Source organism: Varroa jacobsoni, unplaced genomic scaffold, assembly GCF_002532875.2.
Source record: "Varroa jacobsoni isolate VJ856 unplaced genomic scaffold, vjacob_1.0 scaffold_431, whole genome shotgun sequence".
Taxonomy (NCBI): domain Eukaryota; kingdom Metazoa; phylum Arthropoda; class Arachnida; order Mesostigmata; family Varroidae; genus Varroa; species Varroa jacobsoni.
In genome coordinates this window covers 451,094-461,049 of record NW_019213333.1, presented here as the reverse complement: position 1 = coordinate 461,049, position 9,956 = coordinate 451,094, and the positions used below count along the sequence as shown (strand labels likewise).

At 39.9% G+C, this 9,956-nt stretch overlaps 1 long non-coding RNA gene across 1 annotated transcript; it reads left to right on the top strand.

Annotated features, from left to right (window-relative positions):
- The first annotated feature begins 427 nt into the window (after nt 1-427).
- Nucleotides 428-2,384, top strand: LOC147753510 (uncharacterized). Its single transcript, XR_015311039.1, has 2 exons — nt 428-1,128; nt 1,419-2,384. It is a non-coding gene; the product is annotated as an uncharacterized LOC147753510 (long non-coding RNA).
- Nucleotides 2,385-9,956: the final 7,572 nt, after the last annotated feature.

Sequence of the window (9,956 nt, the reverse complement as noted above, 5' to 3'; positions counted from 1 at the left end):
GCTGTTAGCATGCACAGCATACCTAGAGAAAATGTATTTCAAGAAACAGATATCCAGTAGAAGTCCAAGCACTAGATTGTTACATAACTAGGAAACATCGGCACATCCCTTACCTCTTGTCGTTTCATGCGTTTGCTGAAAGCTTTCATCATAAAAATAGCCTCATCATGAAATATTCCATTTTTATCTCTGTGGTCACCCCCGTAAATCAGACACCCCACCGGCAAATCCCGTACTCGTATACCTATATCACTAAAGATGACTAAGAGAAGACGCCCCCGCCAAAAAGCGCTAGGCATTTTTAAGCACAGATTTTATAAATTCAGTTTCAGAAAATGTGACTGCCTCAAACCTTAACTACAATGAATCAATTTTATTTTTCTTGTTCTATATAAATCTTATTATCGGTGCATCCTCTTTATTACTTTCCTTCGTCATACGTTAATTACTCTAACAAAGCAAGAGTATTTTCATAAAGTTTATAGAGTGTTAAAGCGAATTACCAATTACTTGTGTGTATGTAACTCAACGATCGCACGATCAGCGTATGTGAACGTTTATACGTCTATTGTTTCTAACATTCATAACGTTCCTAACATATTATGATTAACGCTTAAATCTTAATAGCTGCTATAGTTAAACATCATCAAAAGAAACTACGGAAACATCGATAAGATATACATAAATAAATAGATAAGGCTTTGATCCGGCTCATATTTGAGGTCGATAGCAGACGTTTTTTGTAGCACCGCTCCGACGAATTCTATGTTTACATTGAATCGTACATAGGCACAAAAATGACAATGATTTGTTTTCGTCAGGAACTACCTGCTTTGTTACATTAAAGTTAGCTGTTTACCGAAACTATAATGTGTTGTAATATGTTAGGAGCCTATAAATAAGCATAATCATTGATACTGTAAAACGTATAAGCTTCGGCTTGGCTTTCGAAGCTCTTCCGTCATTCCATTCTAAAATATAGCGACAGGTTTAATTATTAAGAATCAACGAATCACTATTGATCATCATATTGAGTAATTCATCATTGTGGAAATAATCGTTAATAACTAATACTTGGCAGCTTCCAAGTTTGCTGGACAGATGCCTTCGCTACGATACAAGCATCCGGTAAAGTATTTTTAGAAAGTTGTCTGAGAAATGAACTGTCAATACATATAATAGCTCTGTGTATCTTGCGGTGACGCAAACGCTTGCCAGGCTTCGACGTAGAGATGAATCGATGTGAAATCACTTTATCTATCATAGCATGGCTTAATGATCGCTGACAATCGTTTGCAACAGATCACAAATCAAACAAGCCGTTAAAACATAATAAACCGAACTGTTTTTGGCCAGAGACTTGTTCATTCAGCATCGTTCTTGTTCATAGATGACACCTAACGTATCAAGCGTATTAGCGTTGCAGATCAGAATCTTCGATTAGAGTGGCGTGCAAGTCGACACACTGGGTTTTCTCGAGCTTGATCGTGCACGCGATAGTCTAGTGCACGCTGACTAAACCCTAGCCTAACAACGGTTCCAGAACAAATTACCTGTACAATAGCTACATCTTTATCGCGACGTTGCTACCGTCAGTTAGAAACCATGCAAGACGATGGTTGTTCTAACGTAACGTAAAGGTACGTTGTGCTAACGTGAGGAACTGAATTGGATTGATGTTAGTTATAGTTCGTCGTCAAGCGAAGTTATTGGCCTGCTATTTTCGTTGCCAACTAATCCTACGCTTCGATTTAAACTCATAGTGTAGTAATGAGCAGCGATGTGAGCATAGCTGTCTTGAAAACGTGCTCATTTTTGTCGCCCGCTTTTAGCTGTCCATCTCAGCGAATACATGCTATTACTGGCTGCCCTTTGAGGATGCTGATGATGTTTTCGCGCGCGAATCGATACATGGACCACCGCACGCCTCTTTCATTTGCTGGTGGGCGGAAGTATAGGGAGCGAATGGAAGGTGCGCACAAAAGGATTAGTCACAATGGCAGCTGATGCTAAGTCTTCACTTTATGCCCACAAGCAACTGTCATTTGCTGGCATAAGCGGCTTATCGCGTGTCGTTTTCTTCTGCGGTTTGTACTCTGAAACGGGGCACTATTCTAACAAAAGCAGACATGTTATCATTTGAGGCATGTCCTTTCTCAGTGAGATAACTTATGACGAGATTGACCTTTTCTCCTTCATACACGTCTGCGCGTTTGCCCAGGCTTTTTGGTCTTCTATAGTACGCTTGGTATAACCTATTTCATTGGTGCGCGCCATGCGTCCATTGGAGATTTAAGGACCGTGTCCGCTTATCCAGCCACTAAGCGTCCTAACTCGCTTAACAAATTTATGCAATGTTGCTAATAAATTTACTTCTGAGCCGTAGAAGGGATATCTACATATGTATATATACACACACACAGTCAAGCAATATTAAACGTTTCGCTCCCCGGCCTGCTATTTAGGGCACTCTTGTCTACCGCATAACTAATGGAATCGCTAAACTCGCCGATCATACAATATTTGGCCCAAAGAAAGTCTGCACAATGAAAATAGACGTAGTGTATGTTTTTCCTGCTGGGAAAGCTCTATTTGCTCTCCAAACAACCGATGAGTAAAATCAGTGATTATGTCGATATTTTATACGACAAAATGAAGCACTGCATTAAGCGCCTGATTAAGATCAATTTCTAAATAGCGCATCAGGCGATATTCGATATAGTCATGGCTTTTCTAGTACACTGTATAACGAATACCTGCATTGCAATACAAACAAACAGAAGATGGTTTCACTTTAGTTTAAAAGGTCTGGAATAAGCTGATCAATCGAATTGTACAAAGACATGATTTGATGAACACAAGGCTACTTTTTACTCAGAGTATTTTGTCGCTAGCCCACACTATTTACTTTTGCCCACTAGAGAATATATTTTGTATTGTTCGACGGCCCTAACTTAGTTTGATAACGACAAACTACACGGAACAAGGTAATTACTGCACTTGATTGCTAGCTGTCAACTTTGGAACACGACCGTTAATAAGTCTGACATGCTGTATGATGTTATAAGCCAAGGAAATGCCCCAAGTAGCCAAACCTAAAAACGAGATTGTAGCAATATGCTTCATGTTTTTCATGACAGCTGCCTGCAACGAAGCGTGCCTATGGCAAAGAGAAACGATACTAGTAGAAAACGATTGCTCGACAGGGAACGGAAAGAGGAGATTCGATATTTTGTGCCCCCGAACCTCGTTTAGACGCCGACTCATTAGACACCTAGTTCCATGCGAACGCGAGCGCCTCCTCCGCATAGAACACAGATGCATTTAAAACCCTGTGGCTTTGTTCATATCAGACAAAAGACCTTGATGCTAGCATGTATATTACCGACCTGAGCTTGAGAGTTTGTTCAATATAACATGCGAAAAATGGGACACTACCCAGAGAGGAAAATGAGAAGGGTGTTCGATCAGGAATCCCAGGTAGCAACAGCAGCTGCAATATTCCCCAGAGCTTCGTCCATTGTGCGAACGCACGTTGCTTCGTTCTGCCCTGTGACCACATCGGAAGAACCGATGAAAGACCGGATAAAAAAGAGGTGATCAGAGACTAGTAACGATAGTTGGTCTATCTTGTGTCGCCTATTACACCAAGTGTTAAATACGACGAGATTTGGAGACGCTTTATTACTGTAACTACAAAAACGGTCTTCGCTCATAGCAAAATAACGTTACACTAAATCTAGCTTATTACTACCGAATAAATATTTAGAAATATCTATTAATTATACGCATAGGCATTATTATCATCTCTAGCTATTCTACAAAGAGAAATACTAATTGGTAAAGAAACAAATAGATTTTTCTGTACACGATACAATTATGATGTCTCGGATCAAGTTCGTAACGTAACAAGATTCAGGTCAGGTTACCTACAAGCTCTAAGAGAAATCAACCTGCGATTTTGTTCTACGATGAAAAACGATGCGGTACAGGGCATGAATCATAATGAAATAATGCATCAACCTAGAGTACATTATATACAACCTACAAATTTGCTTAAATATAACACTACATGTTTCGAAAACAAAGGACACCTCTGTTCTTTCAGTCGAATTGTGGTATGGGTTTTTCTCTACGTTTTTCCACATTTCGACCTGTAGCCGCATATGTTTTAGGATCCCAATGTTTATTGCGCTTCTGCTGTTTGCTATTTTTATTCAATTTACACAAAATTCGACTTCCCTTCTGGGCGGACTGACAAAAAAACAACGTGAAATTTTTGCCGTCTCGTCATCGAACGATTTACGGATACGGTAACGACAATATACACTTCAAGATTACGTGAAAATTCTGTGAACTTACAAATCGCCAGGAGATTTAACATATACGGTAAAAAAAAGATTTCACACGATCGAAGAAAAGACTCGAACTCCAATACGTTATCCAACAATGAGCAGCCACAAGGGGCAAATTGGGATCGTGGACGATGTTTACCGGTTTCTGCAAAGCTGCACCAGGTTCGGTGAGGTAAAGCGGAAAGGAAACAAACGACAGACCCGAAACCCAGTTTTGAATAACTGTCAGTCCAGTGCCAACCGGTCGCATCGAATATCACCAAGGCAAGGTAGGATCGTAATCAGAATGGTGAACGTAAACTGAAAATATGGCCATACTAATGCGTCTTCCTTTCCTGATCGTTGATAGTCATTTTTCTTATCCGAGACAATCACTTGCTGACAACAAAAGTCTTCCAGCTACCAGAGGCACCCTCGGTCATAAAATACCAGCGAAAGGGTTCCGATGGGAGTGTGCAGGCACTGCTAATCCACCAGTCTTTGGTAGGATCCCCACAGTATCTGGCATTTTTATTGCGACTTGTCACATCTTTATGCTAATACTATATGAGATGTTTGCACAGTTTCGGCGAAACATGTTGTCCTAGATTAACATTTTAACCGCGTTCATTCAGTCAATGAATGTGCTTCACGTGGCTTCTGCGGGTAAAGAAGGTCGCAATCAAGGCATCAGGCAAATCTGGATGATTCCATCATTTTGCATGTTTGCCTAAAATAGAGTACGAATGCCTCATCCGTTGCCGGGCTGAAAATCCCTCATCTTCAATGCTTTCTACAGGTTATGCTTCTGATCAGGAAAAGTACCTTCACACTGTTATAGATCGTCATAGAAGAGTAGTGAGAGGTGCAATGTTTCTACATTTAACTTACGTATGCTACTACATAAACACAATCCATATATATTTAAATAGCTCATTTCGCTAAACATAGCTACTAATACTGGTGCCTTTGCCCGTGCTGTTTACGAACGCAGCATTTCGGAATTGGTCGCAGGAATTTCAAACGAAGTTGAATGGTCACATCTGCAGAAACTAAATATTTTGCCAAAACATATTCCGCGATGAACTTTGCTTGCGGATCTCTTCAGAAAGAGGATTGTCAATACATCCACTCTTTAATTAGAAAAATGCTGTTAATGAGAAAGGGTTAGACCTAATTTTTTTTTTTTTTGTTCTCTGTCGTTTCTAGAGGCAATCAATAGCGGTATAATACGACAGTGTTCACGTGTTCTGGTCCGCAAACGATTCGTATCGCTTCCATTGTTTAAGCTGAAACCGTTTATGAATAAACTGTATAACTTCATATTCCCGTGAAACAGCTGTTAAATATACTTAAACAGCCTATAGACATTCTTTGTTCGTAGATAATATATGGCCACTTCGTTAATATTTGAAGCTCCAACCTATCTATATTTCTATAGATCCTATCTATATTTCCGTTTTCAGCCGATTAGTTGTGCATTGCGACAGCAATCGATGGAGCAGAACATCTTTTGAATGGTTTCCTTTTTTTTGAAATGGGTCTCGGTTCAATTTCTGGGATATTTCTAATTTTAAGACTTTAAGCTTCGAGCAGGCCCTATGTAAGCAGAGGCTTCGTGTAGGTAGAATGGAACATAAGTGAAGACAGATCGTTTTTCTTCTAGTGCTGATCTCCTTTTTTTCGGATAATAAAGCCTCATCACATTCAAAAATATATTGATATTAGCGCATATTTCTACGTTTATTGTAAGCCGTTCTTATAACTAGGGAAGTACCCGAATAAATCCAAAAGACGGAATTGCTAGTGACATAAGCCAGAATTTAGCAATGACAAGCAATGCTAAATACGTACGTTCGCTCATCCCCAAGGGAAACACGGTGCCTAGATATCGAAAAATATGGTAGAAAGCGTTATCAGCATATAGAATCCACGTATTGGTAGGGACGTTCTAGATTGTGGCGTCTCGGGCATTACGCAGCTTTTCTCATTGCAGAAACAGCCTAGCCGCTCCCCACATAATCCTAAGGTACCTCTTTTGGGGATTCAGGTAGCTTCAGTCCACACGAATCCTACTTTTGCTACAGCTATCGTCGTTACTAGTACTAGCTCTCCTAAGTTTGTTAGACCTTGATAAACCTTTAGCAGGACTATACACGGCAGAATAGCTTCCTCCTTTGCTTTTGACTAGATACACACAAGCCGTGTCACCAAATATACGGACACTCAGAAAATGCACAAGTACTTGTATTATATATATTATAAATGTATTATACAGCTAGATATATTTCATGGTTAGTTCTTACGCGAGTGAACGAACCGGGGGGTGCAGGGCTCGATATTGTCTGTAGTCTGTCGATTGGAATCGGATTATCTTATTGTATCATCACATGCAATGCTCCCCTAATTCGGTTATACGTAGAGTCAGCCTTATGACCTCTGATTGGCTTTGGCTAGTGGGGTGATGTTGTAATATAAGAGTAAGCCTACAATGCGATACAAGACGATGTCTGCCGCTAAAAAAGAAGTCAAATTCACCCCCAATATAATTAACTGAACTACATGTCTCTGGCTCCTGGGTCATACTCAGTATGGTGCCAGAGATGCTGTGCTTCGATAAGAATTGCACAACCGTTTGTCTCGGACAGACGAAAGCCGCATTTCCGGCACCGTCACCAAATTACGCTTCGGCTACAACCTTAAGCTACATGGCCTGCTCACGGCGGGTAATAACATTAGGAAATTCTCATCCACATACGTTTCACTTCTGTCAAGAAGGCTCTGCTATCGCGTACGAGCCTTAAGCTGTACTAGTCGAAGTTGCAACGGCCCCTTAATATAATAATAATTCCCTTGAATTATTGTGACAGGCAAACAATATCAATTTCACAAACTCGTTCCCTTGAGCTAGTTCGAGTACTTAGCTCGCACCAGGTATATGGTCCTGATATTATTGAGTGTCTGGACAAAGAAATCGAGGCAATCGTTCTATAGCTTCATATTGTGCTTAATTTTCCACTAATTTCCAAAATGTGAGACATGAACGTGATATAGGCATCCGTAGTTCCAGACTCAAACCTGACGGAGTATGCTAATCTTTCATGTGGCCAGTATTGAATGCAGGAAAAAATCGAGTAAAAAAAGTTTTGATACAATTATCAGTAGAATGATACCTATTTTTTCAGATTATTATCCTCCACATTCGCTTCCCTTCATCAACACATACTAATTTAATCCAGAGTTCATGTATTAGGTTCAGTGGTATCGTCAATTTTTACCTTCGTTTCGAGCATTTTTGATTTTTTAATTAGCGTATCTTTTCCTTAATAGAAAAGAGCCATTAAGGCCAATCGAACGAACTCGAAGGTTGAGAGGGTTTAAGGGAAAGCAGACTACTGATATTTCTGGAGAGGAACACTGGCTTGTGCTTTATCATAGTGAAAAACCTGCCTAAAATTCGAGCTTCTCCGTCCGCATATGCTGCCTTTTTTAAATTTCGAGCAAACAATTATAGTAATTGCAGATATAATTCTTTATTTCAGACTGTCATTTTGGAACTTCGTGAATTAAGCTTCACCTATCGCGTTTGGTATTCTGTCCACAATATTTCATATATTTGACCCTCACTGTATTTAGTGTTATAATAAATAAATAAGGCAAACCCTAATGTTCTGGCAGCGTATTTCAATCAAACTAATGTATTACCTGTTCACCTTAAAGGCGTCCAAATTTCTACAAAGGGAAGGTTAACTGCTCCAGCTCGCCTACGTCACTGACAGTTACCAGATAATTTTTTCAAAATTGAACAGTTCACATAAAATGAACACTGAAATATCAGTCGATACAATATTCCCTTTGCGTTTTAGAAATAAGGGTATTGCTTTTAGAGGACAGATCATGGATAACGAATCTAATCCCTATATTGTCACAGTTTTGAGCAATAGATCTTTTATTATTTAGGGAGTTGAAGCAAACTTAATAGGGTAGTTAGGAGACTATGCGTAATAAAATCGGAGTTGTCCTTTCGAGTTATTTGCGGTTACATCCGAGTTCATTCGAGTTACATCCGGAAAGCCAGTTTAAATACGATTTAAAGTGCTCCAAGTGTCAGTACCCGACACGACGAAAGATATTTTTAGCTACGCTGTACCCCACTGCCTCCAAATGATGCTACAACAAGTTTGTAGTGTCTTATTAAACGCGTCCATTAGGTCAGATTAGAACGCCTGTCCAGAGGCTTATACTTGTATGAAATACATATTTATAGTAGATATTATTACCGATTAGAAAACATATATATACATACACTGATATGGATTTATTTACCCGAAATCGCTGCCTAACCATCCAATGGGAGTTCTCACAGCCATAGTAGCGAACCCACGTATCAGTCACCTAACCTCACTACCAAAGAGGGCCAAAATAGTGAAGATAGCACCAACATATCAGATCTTTACACATGCTATCTAATGAACTTCGTCTCTGTTATACATATCTAGCTTCAGTCGAAAGTGTCTTGACTATTCATCAGTTCAGTAATAGGCCAAACTGTCATTATTAATAAACCTCGAAGGTCATTGTTGACAGAAACTGGTCATCATGGTACTAATCAGTGTATTTGTGTATATGTATGTGATTCTGGGCGAATACAACTTTTTCCCTAATCAATGCAGTTCAGGCCAAAAGGTATTTACCTTTATATGCAACGGGGAACGACTAATATGTGCACCCACATCGCCATTACAATATATCTAAGGGTCCAGAAACAGACCGACCACCTAAAATACTTCAGCTTACAATGGAATTCTCTTCTCAACAGCTTTACAGACCTTGCATTATTAATTAGCGTTATATGTCAGATAAAAATAACTACATAACTGATATGAATGGCGCAGCAACCGACCAAAGCGTATGCACCCTCCGACCGTTCAACGATGACTTGCGGTAATCGCTCTGTGTTTCAGTCGCTATTATACTAAATTATACTAGCCATTTTAATCTGCTTTTAGTTTATCAGTATAATACGCTTCTGATCAAATAGTATGCCAGTAAATTTCCATCGCGGCGACGCCATAGGCACGAAGCGACAATATATTCTCAGCCTCGACAAGGGCACTTGCCGTTCTATTATGACTTTGCTGGACTTTGATATTCACTAGTGAACGAACGCTAACAAATACTGGTCACGTCTTAACTAGTTCTTAATTTTTGGGCACGTTATAGCCCATTGTATCTGATCGCTTGGACAGATACACCATAGATAGACCTATGAGACGGTCGAACGTGCCATAGCAGTGGCCGTGCACGATGCCCTTCGATTTGCCGGCTTTCTGGATGCGTTCGGAAGGTAGAGACCGTAATGCAAGCAGAGATAGGGTGCTTATTAATAGTACAGCGACCTATTCGTGCAGCAAATATATACATTGCTAAGGGTAAGGCCTACTATTGCATGTGCATCTCGTCCGTATTTGTAGTAATCGGCACCGCCTGATTATATACAGAATGGCGCTTTTTAGATAATAATAATTTTTCTTACGCCCTATTTCTAAGACTGTATCTAAACAAAAGCAGCCACATTTCGGCATGTGCTAGAAGTGTCACTTCCGTTCAAGATGGCCACCG